A 17,168-nucleotide genomic window follows, 5' to 3' on the forward strand; every position below is an offset into this window, starting at 1 on the left:
CACTCAGTCTGTTATATAATGAAACTTATGTCGTGCAATTTCATTCTTCACAATCCCTCGGATAACGGATGCGGTCATCGTTCGCTGTCACATAGCAGCTAGGATCGTCCACAGGAAAAAAATTGTTCAAAAACACTACCACGGCTTTCTAATAGTCGATAAAGAATCAATTGTTTCACACAATAGTTACACCGTCTATAGATTTTAGACAAGAATGTGACTTTCTAAGCAGACAAGAGATAATGTTTCAGTAGGACATTGCCAAATACGTGTCAGTTTCATATAGAAATGTGTTCCCTGACAACTCAAACAAACACGCCCGTACCATTCCATCATTGAAAGCCTCTCAAACGCGTATGGACTGCTTATCTCACGTGGTGGCAATTTTGCGGATGTTTACGAATATGTATTCAAATGTGCCGTAGTGCGAAAATTTTCTGATGAAATTTGACCATAAACCTTATCACTTTGTCGAAAAGAACAAACTATTTTGGCATTCCCTCTGGTATCATGTTTGCAGTTCTTCTGGCATCGCTGTTAATTGCATGGGTGGAACAAGTCTCCCCCAAATCTACTTTTGTTAAATTCGAAAATATACCGTCTTTGACAGATCGACAGATTGCAGGCATGAACAAGGAGTTCACCTGTCCGAGCATATTTATCTGTGCAAGGAGCTGTTTTGCTGGTGTTGCTTGTGCTGCCTTCTCCTTTAGTGAAAGAAACCACATTTGTCATTTGTTTGAATCTGACTTCCGCCTGCTACCAAGGGAAAGGTTAGATGTGGACATCGGCATGAGTGCTTTTGTGAAGACTGGTGAGTACTGACGTTATAATGTGAGTGAGTGACTTAGCGAATGGATGATGGCTGGGTGAGTGGGTGCCTGGGTGACTGGGTGAGTGAGTGAGTGAGTGAGTAGATGATGAGTGAGTGAGTGGGTGGGTTTGAGTGAGTGCACGAGTGCTATAGCAGCGAGGTATACTAGTAACATAGTAACAGTGACAGCAACCATCGATGTACGCAATTGTTATACCATGACACGTGTCATGACACGATTCTGGCCACCTGATCAACTAACACGGGTTGCTAAAGACCCGGATATTCACGAGTGAGTGAGTGAGTGAGGGAGTGAGTGAGTAGTTATTGCAACAATTTCAGTGATGTTACGGAATGCTCTCTAAGAACCCGTTAAAATTTCAGAGGGCATCGGCAACAGAGATGGTCTACCCTTCTGTGTACAGACACTTACGTATTTCATACTTACACTTTAGGTATGACTGTTAGAAACAGAGCACAGAACATGTACTGCAACACCATTATCGATCATTGTTTGATATTCTGCTGTGTACGTTACATGTCAAATGATGAAGATTACATCAAAATAAAGTTGATACTCATGCAAAAGTTATTGTCCTTTAATTTCTTTTTTTCAGGGATGTGTCCGGATAATTACATCATCGTCGGCGGAGTATGCCTGTGAAGGTCCAGCTCAAAAAACCATATGATGAGGCTCAAGTCTCCTGTTCAGAAGATGGAGGAGAACTGGTTCAAGTGAAGACAAGATACCTCATGAACGAAATCTTGAAGTTCATAGCTGAGTATGGTTGGTATATGAATAAATGAATTAACAGCAAAGTTGCTTAGCGAGTAAGACTTCACCTTGCTTTTAAAACTTCCTTCTTATCAATCATGTAAAGAATATAAACTTGACTTGGTGACATGTTAGTTCCAGCTGATTCACGACGATCGTCATCTGGTCTAAAGTCACGCCGGAGACTCAACACTGTTACAATGTGTGGAGCCCATTCCTGGTGTCTCACTCCGAGATGGTGCTGGAATATTACCAAAAGCGGCATAAAACCAAATCTCACTCACTCACTCACTCACTCTTTAAATCTAAGAGTTCGGTTTGGAGCTTCCGAGTATCGATGGGCAGATTTGAATGTGAATACTCTTTCTGTCGGAATTTCGCTTCAACCTACTTATGTTTTCTGTTTTGAAAATATTGAGACCTGTCACTTACATCTTATGAAGCCGCCTTAATTGGGGTCATTGTAAATGGTAACACAGCAGTCTGTCATTTGCTACCCTAGGGTTACACCCGCCACTTGGTGTGCTGGGATGTTTTTCAAATTAAGGGCATGATGGTACACTCTTGAATTCGTTGAAATTGTTATCTGCTTCCTTGTTTTGCCTTTTAAGGTAACTATACTCATTCAGTTAAGCAATACTAATTTTTGTCTCATTACATTTTTATTTTTTGAAATTGCAAATCATGCAATAGAAAGGTGAAGCATATGTACACACGATTAAGAAAATGAAAAGAAATGGTATTAAGCAATGATAGACTGACATATCATCAACAGCATGTACCCGTGAAAGTGTTCAGAAACGCGAATGACTACTATGTTCAACAGCCCTCTCTCATTATCGGGCATGGACGGGCATTAATAGTCATTATCATCCATAAAAATGAGGTTAAGACCCGCGTGTTGTGCCAGAGGAATGATTACAGGTAGGTTTACACCGATCAGGGTGCATATGTGAAGCTTTGAACACATTCATCCCATATTTTTTGTGAGGATGGTTGTGTTCGGGTGATGTTGTCAATGTTATCAGACAAAGCAATTTGACAGTAACTAAAGGTTATGTACTCTTTGAATATTTACCTTTTAGCAACATCTCATGAACATACGTGTTGCTTTTTTATGAGGAGTTTATACTAGGGTCTATTGACTTGATGGTGATGTATTCACTATAGGAGTCCTTTTTTAACAACTCAGTAATTATTCGCTAAGTAAAGACGTGAAACACATAAATAAAAAGACGCAGGTGAAGATCCAGGTTTGAATTGGTTTTCAGCAACCCATGCTTGTCGAGGCGACTAGCGGGATCGGGTGGTCAGACTCTCTGACTCTGGATGTTAAAACATATGGATGTTTATACTGTTGGTCACTGGATTCTGATTCAGATATTTATACTAACAGACCACAGCTATATAGCTAGAATATTTCTGTGTGTATCGTTAAACAGCAATCAATCAGTCCAGAAAAAGAAGGATAATCTAAGTCAATGCTGAAATTGTGTTTCTCCACCCTACCTTGATCTCTCCGATCTGGCCAACCACACGGTCCTCTGCTCCTGAACATTACTGAATTATTAATGAGTGCGGCGATAAACGTCGACCACTAACCTCAACAGAAAACTATCAATGGGCAGTGGCAGGAGAACTCAATTTCAGCTTCGTGTTCCAGGCTCCAAGAAGCAGCTTTTCTATGCTGGTGCCACAGACATGGCACAGGAAGGAACGTGGTCCTGGAATTACGGCACTCCAGTTTCCGAGTGGTGCAAGAATGAACCTAATGATCTGTGAGCGGCTGAGGACTGTTTGCAGCTTCGAGTCAGAGATGGAGGTGCCTGTCATAACGATGCCAAGTGTAGCACGCTTCACATGTACATTTGTCAAGTACCGTCGATTCTCCAGGAGGAAGAGTGAGCGAGTTACATCGTCACATCGGCAATATTGCAGCCATATCGTGACGAGAACAATTAATCATTACATTGTATATGAAGGAAATTAGAAACTAAATCCCTGTTGACGAAGAACAGAAAAACCACCAGTACGTCACAGATACCCATTTAAAACTAGTAAACAAATCTACAATTGTGTAACTATGGAGGACAATACAATATAAAAATGGGCTATAGTTTGCCAACAACTGAAGGTAAATCACCATACTAGGGAACATGGGGACTTACTGTATCTTTGCTTCATCCACTGGCCCCAGCTCGATTTACACCATCCCATCAGCTGTTTGTAATCTTGCCATAATTACAAATACTTCTATGCTACGATTAAAAACAGTGGTAAGCTGTAATTTACTTTGAATGTGTTGGGACTTACCTACCCTCTCAGGAGGACAACATTATAAAGGTATTTTAATAGCACTGTTCTTTCAAAATTGGAAGTCTCAAGTTGATTCAAGTTCTAAGGGGAATTACTAAAAATATTTCAAAACCCAACCAATCTTAGAAAAAGAGCTTCTTCTTCCGAAAACTATGTACTACCCTATTTTAAAGTTTAGAACATCTAACCATAAATTACCAATTGAGACTGGCCGATGGTTGGCGCGGAAAAATAAATGTTCTGACCCGATGTTCACAATGTTGTTTTACCCGAAAGATTGTTGAGTTCCACCTTTCTGTGTGTTTTCAAATCAAGAAACATGCATTACCGTGTTGTCACGTCGGTATCCACATCTTCGGACTGCTCATTTGGTTGCGGGTCGTTTCACTGCAAGTAGTTTCACCCTTGTCGTTTCACCTAAGTCGTTTCACCTCGGTTGTTTCATCCCATTTCCACAATAGGTCAATAAGTATTTATCTCAGTAAATAAACACGTAAATAAGTCAACACAACGTGACAAAGTGAGTTTGACATACCACTTGCCTTTCTGCCTTTCAGTCTGTCTGCCAAAAAGTGTGGTGTGCGTGTGCGTGCGTGCGTGCGAGTGTGTGTGTATGTCCCTTTGGACCCAACAATATATTGTATATTTCGTACTAATGTATCAGGATCTATTAACCTTTTCTGGGAAGCATACTCCATAATCGGCAGTCATGGCATGCACTGGTTTTCGCAAATTTACCATTCACTTTTGCAAGGAAGGTTACAATGGCTACTGTCAAAGAAGCAGGCGTGTACAAATATTGTGTGATCGATACTGCAGTCTGGGCATTACTTGAACTTTGCCACACGGGTCTTTACTATTGTTAATGGTCAATATTCACTTACTTGTCTTGTGTTTCCGGGAAACATGAAGACTGTTATCATCAAACCACACATGAACCACGACTTTACTGTCCTTAAAAAGTACCACCCAGTTCTAACTTGCCTTATCTGTCTAGACTGTTCAAGCGAGCAGTTACAAAGAGACTCATGGATCACCTGTCTGAAAATAACATTCTGACTTAACTCCAGTCTGCTTATAGACAACACGCCATACCCGAAAGTCTGCCACTAAGAGTTGTGAATGACCTCAGATGGATATGAAACATACTGCTGTATGGATTACAACGTCTTGTTTATTACGTTGGGCGACGTTTCGATGTAGACTCTTACACCGTTTTCAAGCTAAATGTGAATACAACCAAATAGTGAGAAGCTTATATACATGGTATGTTGTACCAAACAGCGGCTTAACATTAACAACAGCATGTGAACAGGTGGTACATAAGTGGAAGAGGCCAGTAGGGAACTAAGACAACAAAGAGCAATAGTGATGAATCCAATGACGAGAGGGATTAAGTAGAAACAACAGGCACAATGATACTACAAACAGATAGTCCATGGTTTGATTAGCTCTTCATAGGCTGTTGGTATGTAGTATCCTTGGTCTCTAATGATCATAGGTTTGTGGCGGCGGATTTCGATGGCTTCCAACAGTTTTCTTTTTGTGAAGTCCTGGTTTTTGGCTGACAGGACTTCGAATTCATCGAACTTGATTCGATTAGCGGGGAATTTTCGTTGGTGTTCTGAGATAGCTGCTTTGCTGTCTGCCCTGGCTGTAGAGGATTTGCGTTCTTTTATTCGTGTGTCAACGCGGCGGGAAGTTAGAAAACTGACTATATACTGAGTCAAAAAAGAAACTTCACATTCTTTCTTCAAGACATTATGAAAGAACAAGAGATGGTTAGATGGTTACATTGTTATTATTTCATTGCTGAAATCTGTGTGATGTACTCGATACACTGACAGTGCCACAATCAGTTCCATTAGGGTACATCGCCGTTCCAAAACATCGGTATATAAAATGTCAAGTCACAAGAATAAAAATTCGAAATTTCTCAGTTCAGTATTGTGTATGGCCGTCCCGCACATTGACCACTGCCAAACACCGTCTCCTCATCGACTGCCTGATGCTTGTGAACACGTGGTTGGGGATTCTGCGCCATTGCACTTGCAAGGCAGCGCCAATTCCTGCAAATTCTGAGGTTGGTTCCCAAGACCACAGAATGAAGCCTTCTCCCAAGCGCATCCCAAACGTGCTCTATTGGATTAAGGACAGAGGATCTCGATGACTAGTCCATGAAGTTGATTCCAGCGTTTTGAATGAAATTTCGTGTCAACATCGCGGTATGCGGCCGAACATTATCATGCTAGAAGTGTAGACCTCGGCCTTGAACTGCCATGAAAGGCACCAGTTCTGGGGTGAGCACCTGGTCGCGGTAAGCAGCAGCTGTGACGTTTCCACGGATGACCAGAAGTCGTGAACGGTTGTTCCCACAGAAAGCACCCCACACCATGCAACTTTCGCCCCCGGAATCTGTCGACGTCCTGGGCATACCGTTCACAACATTGGGCATACCCTTCACGACGTCGCCTCCAGACTCTATGCCTGTCGAATCTGACGCTGGGCCCACAGTAGATGTTGACGTTGATGAAACAAAAAAAACAAAACCAAACGAAAAACAAAATAATAATAAAATGCACATACTGGTGTAACCCGATTACGGCAAATCTACGGATCATGGTGAACATACGTACTATGTTTGATAACATATATAGTTTGTGAGATCTGCTCCGGACAAGATGCCATCTTCATAGTCACAATATGTCTCACTTTTCCACGGAAACCGCAGAAAATAAAATTCATATCTGGGTCCAGTTGGCACATATACGGACCATACTTAAAGGAGCACTGATGCGGAGCGAATAATGTTTCTCACCAACGGTCTAATTACGAAACCAAACAGGAAACTGGTCAGCACCCGCTCCCTCGACCGTGACGGACAAAGGGGCTGGGCTCCTGTCCACATAAGCAGAATTTCTTCACCCTAAAAAGTGAGGAGGCCGGATGCCCATCACATGCTATTATTTAAAAATATCCATGGTATTCCTTATGATTGTAACCAAATATCCCAGCAGTGTAGTTTTTTTCTGATGCCTGGATGGTATAGTGACTGATCCAATTTGATCCTATTTCTGTGTTTTTTACCTCGATATTTAATCATGTCATGTGAAAATATGATGTCCACATACACGTAGCAAGCCATTTGTTTCCTATAAGTCCGAAAGATTGCAAAGCTTTATATTTAGATCGTTTTGTGTTGGCCGAGCTGTCATAGCAAACATCATACGTAAATTTTGGTAGCTACTGCCCCGGTTTATTATCTATGATAATGAAAGCACACAGTTGATTTATCTGAATTCGTAAACTTACAACAACGACTGTGCCATTGGTAGAGAAATCTGAAAAGTTTCGTACATAAAAAGGAACTGATTATACCCATTTACCCAAGTACACAGCAAATACCTATGTGCATTTCTTATATAACAACAAGTTCCGTTGGTATCATCAAAACAGTTACGGCCCATAAGTGTTTTCAGGCTGCATGCGACACAGAGATTACATCTTCCTCGCTTTTGATGGTATAAACCTACGTGTGTTATTTGTCATCATTCACTTGATGGTCAGTTAATGAATTTATATCGGGTGTTAATAGTGGTAGCACCACTAAAATTACTCGACATCGGTTCCCATTTGGCGTTTCTCCTGTCTGGAGTAAATACTCAACATTATTAATTAAGGTCTGTAGTGGCAAATGTATTGTATGTTATGTAATATGTGCATGTAAGTGATGCAAGTGGGTTTATCAGCTGAGCTACAAAAACAAACATCGATCAAAGGATGAACCGATAACACACTGATTGATTAATTACTTCCACAGCGGATTTGTCAAAAAGGCAGTGTTTATGCGTGTAGATTTACTTATCTATACTGAATACACCCTGTCGTAAAGCAAGAGCGTAAAAACAACATCCTTCCTACAAAGAATTAACTGCTACTGCCTTGATTGATTGATTGTTGCTCATTATTGGCTAACTAATGGCGGACATCATCCAGTTAGTTGCCAGGTGTGCTGTCCTGGGTGATTAGTGAGATTACGTATACACCAGTGTGAATATTTCTCGAAGGATGTGTCACTTTTTCGCATATTAGACTGTTGAAAGGCACAAGACATAGAGCAGGATTGTTTTCCAGCTGCAGATGAGTGGAATATCATTCTTTTATGTGGAAATTAAGGGATATATTCCTGAACGAGATAATAGCCTGACATTGTTGCTATAACTTCGTCTGTCTTAAATTTAATATTTGCATTTTGTTTTAATTCATTTCGTGTAGCATTCAGAAGAATCTGTATTACAGAAAGCATGCACTAGGTCGCGAATAGGCTGTATGTGAAATATGATTCACGTTGGCAATATATACAATATTTAGATATTAATATCATGTTAGAAATTCACTGTAAGTATAAGCAGACCGTGTGGGTTTTTATAATTAACTTTCAAAATGCATACAAATGTGACAAGGGACTAATTAGGTTTATGAGACAAAATATAAAGACGTACACTGACTTCGTTATTTTTCAGTTCTAACGTTTTTGGGTTTTTTTTATACCACTGGCAGGTGCGTCAACTTCAAGGTGCTTGATTTGTTTCCATAAGAACGAAATAAAATGACTTCATCTTTGTTGATCAGTCTACACATAAACTATCAATTGCGCATATGAGAGGCGCAGCCGAGATCACGAACCAGTCCCGAAATCTGGGATATCATCCGGGTACTCACGGGAGAAAAACAATAACGAAAGAAACCATCAATCCACAGAAATTGCTCCGCATCAGTGTACCTTTGAGCAAATGTTATTTCATTTGTAAACCATAAACTCTCTTATACTCTCCTATTCTCTCCTATTAATGCACACCACATTACCGAGGCAGTAACGACCACCCACTGTACGTGGGAGTTACGGGCACCTTAGCGCTAGGATCGGTTTGTTCAAGGACAGCCTATATATCAATATCGTTGTGGTGTGACCATGTAGTAAGAAATGTTTGATCATAACGACTGGTAATGAAAAATGCATGATGTGTTACGTCGACACTGTTTCCTCGAAACTGTTTAAATAAGACATATTTACAAACACAGAAAGAGCTAGCATTGCTGTACAGCCTATACAAACATTCTCCATCAGCAACAAAGAATGTAATATTTGCACACACCTGAGTCCTAATCCACTAACGGAAACTTCATGAAGTAACTGATAATTGGCCTGTGCGGACACACGTCAACAACTGAAAATTGCTGCGCTTCATGGCCTACCATTCCATAACAGGCTGGTAACAATGCGAAGCAAAGCGAACACGAATTTTAATTGAAGCTCGCTTCTGATGGTAATGTTTTGTAACTTTGTGATTTTGTAGCATTGTTTCCATTGTGCAGTGACTTAGAGTACATCAATTTCACTATGACAGGTTATTGATGATATGTCAGTTGTTCACGTATAAAAGTGCCCGTTATGTTTTAGGAGTTGGTAGGAGTCAATCCATACTTTTGTTGTCCGCAGCCATGTCGTCAGATAGTATCCAAAGTTGATTGAACCAAGAGCGTCAACCGTGTAATAGTACAGCGAGTACATGGAATGTACGGCACAGATGGAGCTGACAAACCTCACTCTCATAGTGTGCATGTTCATTGCATTTTGGGATTTTGTTTATTTGATAAACTGTAGGGTCACAAAGTTTCAACGGTACTCTATCAAACTCAACGTGACAGCCTCGTACAAAACATTATCATCTATGAGCCCTATTGAGTGTGCTCAAATATGTGCTTTAGAGACTGAGTGTTATTCCATTTTGTACAGCAAGGCGAATACACTCTGTCATATGATACCATACGGTGTCCTACCCCAAGATGAGCCTCTCAATGATACTGGATTGCAGACATACAAGAAGGAGGGTGAGTACACACATTTTTTAAAAAAGTGAGTGATTTTAGTGTTACGCCGCACTCAGCAATTTGCCAGCTATATGGCGGCGGTCTGTAAAAATCGAGTACCATCGGTACCATCCATCGGTTCCATCGGGCGAAAATAACAACATGCTCCCGATTGTCATCAGATTGTACATCCCTTTTGATACTTCTGTATAGGCACTATATTGCAGTACGAGTGAGTGAGTAAGTGAGTTTAGGTTTATGCCTCACTCTGCAATATTCCAGCTATATGGCGGTGGTCTGTAAATAATCGAGTCTGGACCAGACAATCCAGTGATCAACAGCATCAGCATCGATGTACGCAATGTGGAACCGATGACATGTCAACCAGGTCAGTGAGCCTATGATTAGACTGAAACTGCTAGGTTACATTTTCCCATAAAAAACCCAGAAAAACAAAACATCTTTTCCATGTAATCCATATCATAATTTGTTAACTTTTGGCATCGTGAATATTGTCTTTACGAATACAACGTCGTTACAACCGCTATTTGTTGTTTTTTATTTGTTGCTTACTAAACCAAGTGAGTGAGTTTAGTTTTACGCTGTACTCAGCAATATTCCAGCTATATGGCGGCGGTCTGTAAATAAGCGACTCTGGATCAGACAATCCAGTGATCGGTAAGATGAGCATCGATCTACGCATTTGGGAACCGATGACATGTGTCAAATAAGTCAGCAAGCCTGACCGATCCCGTTAGCCGCCTCTTACGACAGGCATGGGTTACTGAAGTCCAGTATTCTAACCCGGACCTTCATGGGTAGTTTTGAAAAAGCGTTAGTTTCCCCTTTACTCCAAATGTATTTCGGCAGATAATCAAGGCGGATTATTCTCTGGGGCCGACGGTATATTACGGTTGCTGTTTTGATATCTAGTCCGCTTATCCTACGGCAAATACTCTCGGTATACCCACACGTAAATACTTATAATCGTAAATCGCCCATATCAACAATGAGATATAATTAACCTATCTTAATTAACTTGTCTTATGGAGTGTGTGATATATTCGTGTGTCTCTGAGAGGCATATTATTGAAATCGCACAAGCAGTTCCTCTGGATTTTGAAATAATTTTGACGCTTATATTTTCTAACCAACAGGGACTTGTCCTCCTGAATACACCTTCATCGGCTGGACTTGTCTGAAAATGTCCAGTGTATCCTGTAATTACACCGTAGCTTCAGACGAATGCCTCAGTGATGGAGCAGTGCTGGCTCAAATGACGCCTGTCAGGTTATTTGACGAAATCGTCAGATACATGTTCATCAATGGTAGGTACATATCTCACTAAAGGTTGTTGCCGTTGAAACATGCAAAATACACTACGTGTACCTGAAACTTGCAAAACATGCTACTTTACACTGTTCTGTCAGCATAATCACGACAAAGCTAGAATCTTACTAGAAGCTTCAAAACGTCACAATTGCTCATGGTCCTCTAAGTCCATTATGTTACTGATGATGACAGGGTGTCCAATTCTCAGGTTGTGACACAGTATGGAATGATCTTTCAGCATGTCCGTTCTTTGATTCATAACTCTAAAAAATAGGAACTTGCGTACCAGAATATCAAAGGTATTCTCAACTACACGCCTGGCTGGTGCTCGTGGTGCTCCATATTTCGGATAGAAAGATGAGACGCTTGCCTGTGCCAAAAGCATTGTGTCCAGCTATGTAACAAAGCACAGGAAGATCATTTCCAGGTGGAGACGTTGCACCAGGCTGGTTGAATATGTAGTTCTGAGTCTCTCTACCGCCCTTTAGTTCTGATCCACTGAAAATAGTGACGCCATTGCTAGAGTCATGATCAATCCACAGAAAAGATCAGTCCACAGAAAAGTGAAGTAAGCGTCGCCTTTTTTGTTCTTAGGGCCATGAGCACAGCTGAGGAAAAGTCCTTGTTGTGTCTCTATTCAGGACCGGTGCTAGAGACACTGGTGACTGCCACATTCTTGTCATCCAGAGCACCACAGCACTGCTCTGCAATGGTTAACCACTGTTGTAGTTGGGCAGTGACTCGGTTTTGATGAGCATCGCAGATTTCATTGACGATGAGTGAGACTATATTTGGAACAACTCTATAGAATAATGTATTCTACTAGGGTAATCATCACCACAGGCCAGGCATCGGAGAGTGACTGTCAGTTTGAGACCCGAGGAGTGACCTTCAGTACTTTGTGTCCTTGATGTCGGTTTCCTCTGCGCCTACATTTGCCCCTGCCCTTGAAAATGAAAATCAAAAACAAAATAAGCACATAAGCAAATGCTAGAATGATAAATTAAAGCAATGTACCCGAGGCCAATATAAGAGCAAGAGGAGGTGCTGGGCCTGCAAGAGCCGTGCATTATTCTTTCCCAAGTGCATTATCGGTAGCAAGGCTTCTGCCTTCTTCTTTCGAATTGTGAATCGACACAATGTGATGCCTAATAAACTGGAAAAGGATAAAAGTAGTGTCCATCGATGACACCTGTGTCACATTGCTGAGTACGGCGTAAAACTCAGTCACTCACTCACTCACGCACTTGTTTCAGTCAGCAACAAGTAAAAAAACAAAGACGTTGTATTCGTAAAGACAATATTCACGATGGCAAAAGTTCAGTACATTATGATGGATTAGATGGAAAAGATGTTTTTTTAATGGGAAAATGTAATCTAATAGTTTCAGTCTTATTATAGGGCTGACATGAAATACTCTTTCAGTACGCCGAGGTGCATTTTTCTGTTTCAGACTGGGCTTCAACAGCATATGTTTGGGTTGGCGCAGATGACTTACAGGAAGAAGGTACCTGGAGATGGAATGATGGTTCCTTGATAACACCATGGTGTAACGAGGAACCCAACAACTTGCATGGGGAGGACTGCCTTTGCCTCTATTTGCCAACTGAAGCTGGGACTTGTCTCAATGACTGCCAGTGCAGTGCACAAGCGCCATATATCTGCCAGAAGCTGGCACTTGGTGTTACTACTTGTTGAGATTCAAATGACAGCCGATTACTCGAACGTGTAACTGCGCGCGCGAGAGAGTCCTCGAGAATCTCCTGATCTGCCACTGTCTGGTTATTTCCGTCCCCACGTAATGTGTACCCATGAGACACTACTGGCGCCGAGGCCCTACTCATAGACATACATAAATACAACAATGCTAAAGCGCATATTCGCTTTTGTCATTGAGTCACTAGCAGAGGCAGATTCATCCTTGCTTCAAAATATAAGCAGTTGTATACCTCAAAGCATTGCTTACTCAACTTAATGATGAGAATCTGTCACGGCTTTCCTTGTAGAGTGACATACATCACGCTTATTATGCCTAATAAAATATTGCAATTTATCTTAAACTATATTTGCCTGTGTAAATTGTAGTTGTATCACGTGCCCTTGTTTTATATTTTGTTTTATAACCGTTGGACAACCAAACGTCAGATGCAGAATTTGAAGAAACGCCTTGTTTGTCGTAACATTGTTGCTGCCATTTTCACAGACGGATCTCTTTTCCAGCTAAAAGGTGGTCCCTGGGTGGAAAGTCAGAAAATGGTCAAGTTTTTAACTAAACCTGACACTTCAGAGATGTGAATAATCCCTCTAATTCAAGTGGAGAGTAACATCAACTCAGAAATCTTTGAATCTTCATGCGAGACTCTTGGAATCTGCTATTGGTTTGCTATTTTTGATATGTTGAAGTGCAGTACGGTGTACTGTTGCGAAAGCGTATGGGGTGATTGTTTGCCGTTTCCATGCTGGATCCACCAACCTTCGACGATCATGTGTGTGCGTGTTGTCACAGGATGAAGTGAGTGAGTAAAACTTTCGTTACATCGGCAATATTTCAGCCATATCGTGACGAGAACAATTAATTTTATGCATAATAATTAATGGTAAAGCGTAAAAAAGCCGTGAACGAAGGACTGTAAAATAGCGAGATTATCACATATTCGAATGTAAAAGCAGTAATTATATCTCAAACAGTTTAACTATAGATAATACAAGGTAAGACCCTGCTATATATTGACAACAACTGAAAGTAGGTTAGCATACTAGGGACCATGATGACTTACAGTACATTCACTTCCTGCATGGACACATGGTGAAGTCTTGATATCTGATGGCTTGACTGAAGTGGACATGATCCTCGAGCTAAAGTCATCATATACTTCTTCCAGGATGGATTCCTATTGTTCCTTGTGTGGTGATTTACCTTTTGGTGTTGGCGATGTGTAGCCCGGTTTTCAGAATGCATTGTCCCAAACAGTCATAAAAAACGTTTTAAGTTAAATGCTTGTTTGAATATCTCAAATTGTGATATTGTTGTTGTTTCACTGTCCTTCGTCGACGTATTATATACTCTAATGTGAACTATTATTACCATACGACCTCTTTTAGTCACGATATGGCTGAAATAGTGCCAACGTGACGATAAATATTAACTCACTCACTCATTCATAGTGTGTGACTTAAAGATGTATTGGCAATATTTCAGCGATATTGTGAATGAGTGAGTTAATATTTAATGTCGTACCGGCGGTATTTCCGCCATATCGTGACTAAAACAGGTAATACTTTAATAATGGTTAATATTAGAGAATTTTTCAACCATATTGTGAGTGAGTTAATATTTACCGTAACACCGGACATCAGTTATCATAGTAGTGAGTGAGCGAGTTAATATTTATCGTCGTATCGGCAATGTCATAACAAGCAATTATAGTAAACAGCAATAAATTTAGAGATTAAAACGAACAATAACATAACTAGAGTTTCGCACACCCAATCCTGTCATGTACTCATAAAGCTATAATATTACAGAGAACAATACTATAAAAAATGGGGTATGGATCAAAAGCAACAGAAGGTAGATCACCATACTGGGGATCATCACTCACCATGATTGAATACTGCTCTCAAATTAAGCTGCTACTACCAAAATCAAAAACACTATCAAAATCAAAAACATTTTGCAGGCAATTTGGAGCACAACGTTCCTCTCAATATTTATAGATATAACAGGGCTTGATCTGAGAGCAAAACAGTCCTATATCTGACCCATCGTATTTATCAACCGAGTCTGCACCAACAAATCCTCCATCAAGAACATTAGCAACGATCTACACAACTGATATGGGTCTGACCACAAAACCCGTTAGTCGCCTTTTACCACAAGCAGTCCTTGCTGAAGCTCAACTCTATTCCGGATCTTCACAATAGATGTTTGGTGAATTGTGGATTGCTGGACTGGGCAATATTAAAGCTTTTTCACAGCGACAAGTAAGTTATCTGGTTTACGTCGGCCAGTAACAGAAATACTGAGCAGAGTACGGGTAAAGCTAACATACAAATGATTGAAATGTGTGTATATCTAGAGCATGCTGATCAAGGGATGTGTCATCAGTAGTTAAGGAGTTACCATTTATAGTCAAATCGGCAATATTTCGGCCATATTGTATCTTAGAAAGTTGAACTGACAATAAAGGCATTTATATATCATGAAAACCTGTCGACAAAGGACAGTAACTAAGTGGAGCATCACAGTTAGAGATTTAAAACAAGCAGGTAAATAAAGGTAAATTATGAAACCCTGTCAACGAGTGACAGTAACACAACTGGCTTATCACAGACATAAATCTGAAACCAGTAAATTAAATCTAACACATTTTAATTATAGATGACAATAGACTTCTATAGTTCAGGCTACAGAGTGCCAACAACTGAAGGTAGATGACCATACGAGACCATGGGAATATTCTGGAATACGGGAATATTCCATACTTCTTTGATTGGCATATTCCATACTGCTTGAAGGTACTGTTTATACATGAACTGAGGAATTGTACAACAAATTTGTAACGTTCAAAAGATTGTTTCATGAGTTCAATAAACATTGAAAATTGGCAATTTATTTATTGAAATTTTACACCAAAAACGCAGTTGTTTACATGCCAGCTTAGTTATTCAGATTAAATTCAGGAAAATTTACATTATTCATGTTTGTCTTGTAATTAACATCTGTACGTTTGTAATGATCTAGATGTATATTTATAATAATGTTTATTTTCAGTATTAATGAGCCGAATATTTTTTTCAGTTGTTCCTTATTTAGTGGCAGACCGATTGTTTGTAATCACGTGCACTCACCCTCTTATCAACGCCTTATACTGAAATTAATGCAGCAGCCTAAAGGTTAAAAGTGAGTGAGTGAGTTAAGATTTAACGTCACATCGGCAATATCTCAGCCATATCGTGACGAAAACAATGGACACCATCCTTTCCAGCCACTTGAGAGTGTACGAAATGCTGGCCGAAATTAAAATAACATAAATACTACGATTAAAAACATGGTAGACTTAAATATACATCGAATGTACGTACCCTCGCAAGAGGAAAATATTGTTACAATACTTTAACCCCCTTTGAGGGTACAGTCAGTAACAACCTCAGTTACTAATCTAGACCACAATACCAAACAAATCTATTTATAATTCATTTAACTAATCCAATTCTTTTTAAAATGCAATATTTCAATGGGAACTGATATTAGTAAAACGCTCCTTCATAGTACGTGATTTAAAATATAGGTTAAAAGTATACTTGTCAAAATGGAATTAGGAAATATTTCAACATGAAATAGGAAGAAGGTGGATGTATTATCTTGTACATATAGCCTAGTGGTTAAAACGTCTGCTCGTCACGCTGAGACAGAGATGGAGAGGGAGTTTGATTACAAAATGTTCCTAAGTATATTGTGTTGTCATGAAAGACGTTTTTAACCACATCATTTATGTTTGTGGTGTGCAACTTAGTTATAATCCATAATATAATAATAACAGTCTGAGAAAATAATATTTTTTTTATAAAAATAGCCTTGGTTTGTACCTGAACTGTGACATAGAAATAATTTACCTCCTTTTAGAGTCCTTATTTAATGATATTGGCATGACATTTGGACTCGACAAATGTAATACTTTTCATTTGAAACGTGGCAAGCTAACCAATGATGGATCGGCCAAGTTACGAGGGGGGGAGTTATTGAGCATCTTGTGGAAGGCATCTTTTAAAAGACATGATGGCATGGCTCGCTGCTTTTCTTACCGTCTCCGCTATGTCTGTGGCTCTGATCCCGAGGTCCATCCACAGTACGACCCTGAACATGTCCAGGGCGTCCTGGAAAATGACACTTTCAAAATTCTCGGGAATAGACCAGTTTACAGACTGAGACGAATTCCAGCCAACAAACCCGATCTTGTCCTTTTTGATAAAACCAATGAAATGACAATCCCTTCTGGAGCGGGAAACGACAAGAGCTGCCTTGTTCTGAACTCTCTGTAAGTGAGACATTACGCCAGA

The sequence above is a fragment of the Haliotis asinina genome, chromosome 9 (genome assembly GCF_037392515.1).
Source record: "Haliotis asinina isolate JCU_RB_2024 chromosome 9, JCU_Hal_asi_v2, whole genome shotgun sequence".
Taxonomy (NCBI): domain Eukaryota; kingdom Metazoa; phylum Mollusca; class Gastropoda; order Lepetellida; family Haliotidae; genus Haliotis; species Haliotis asinina.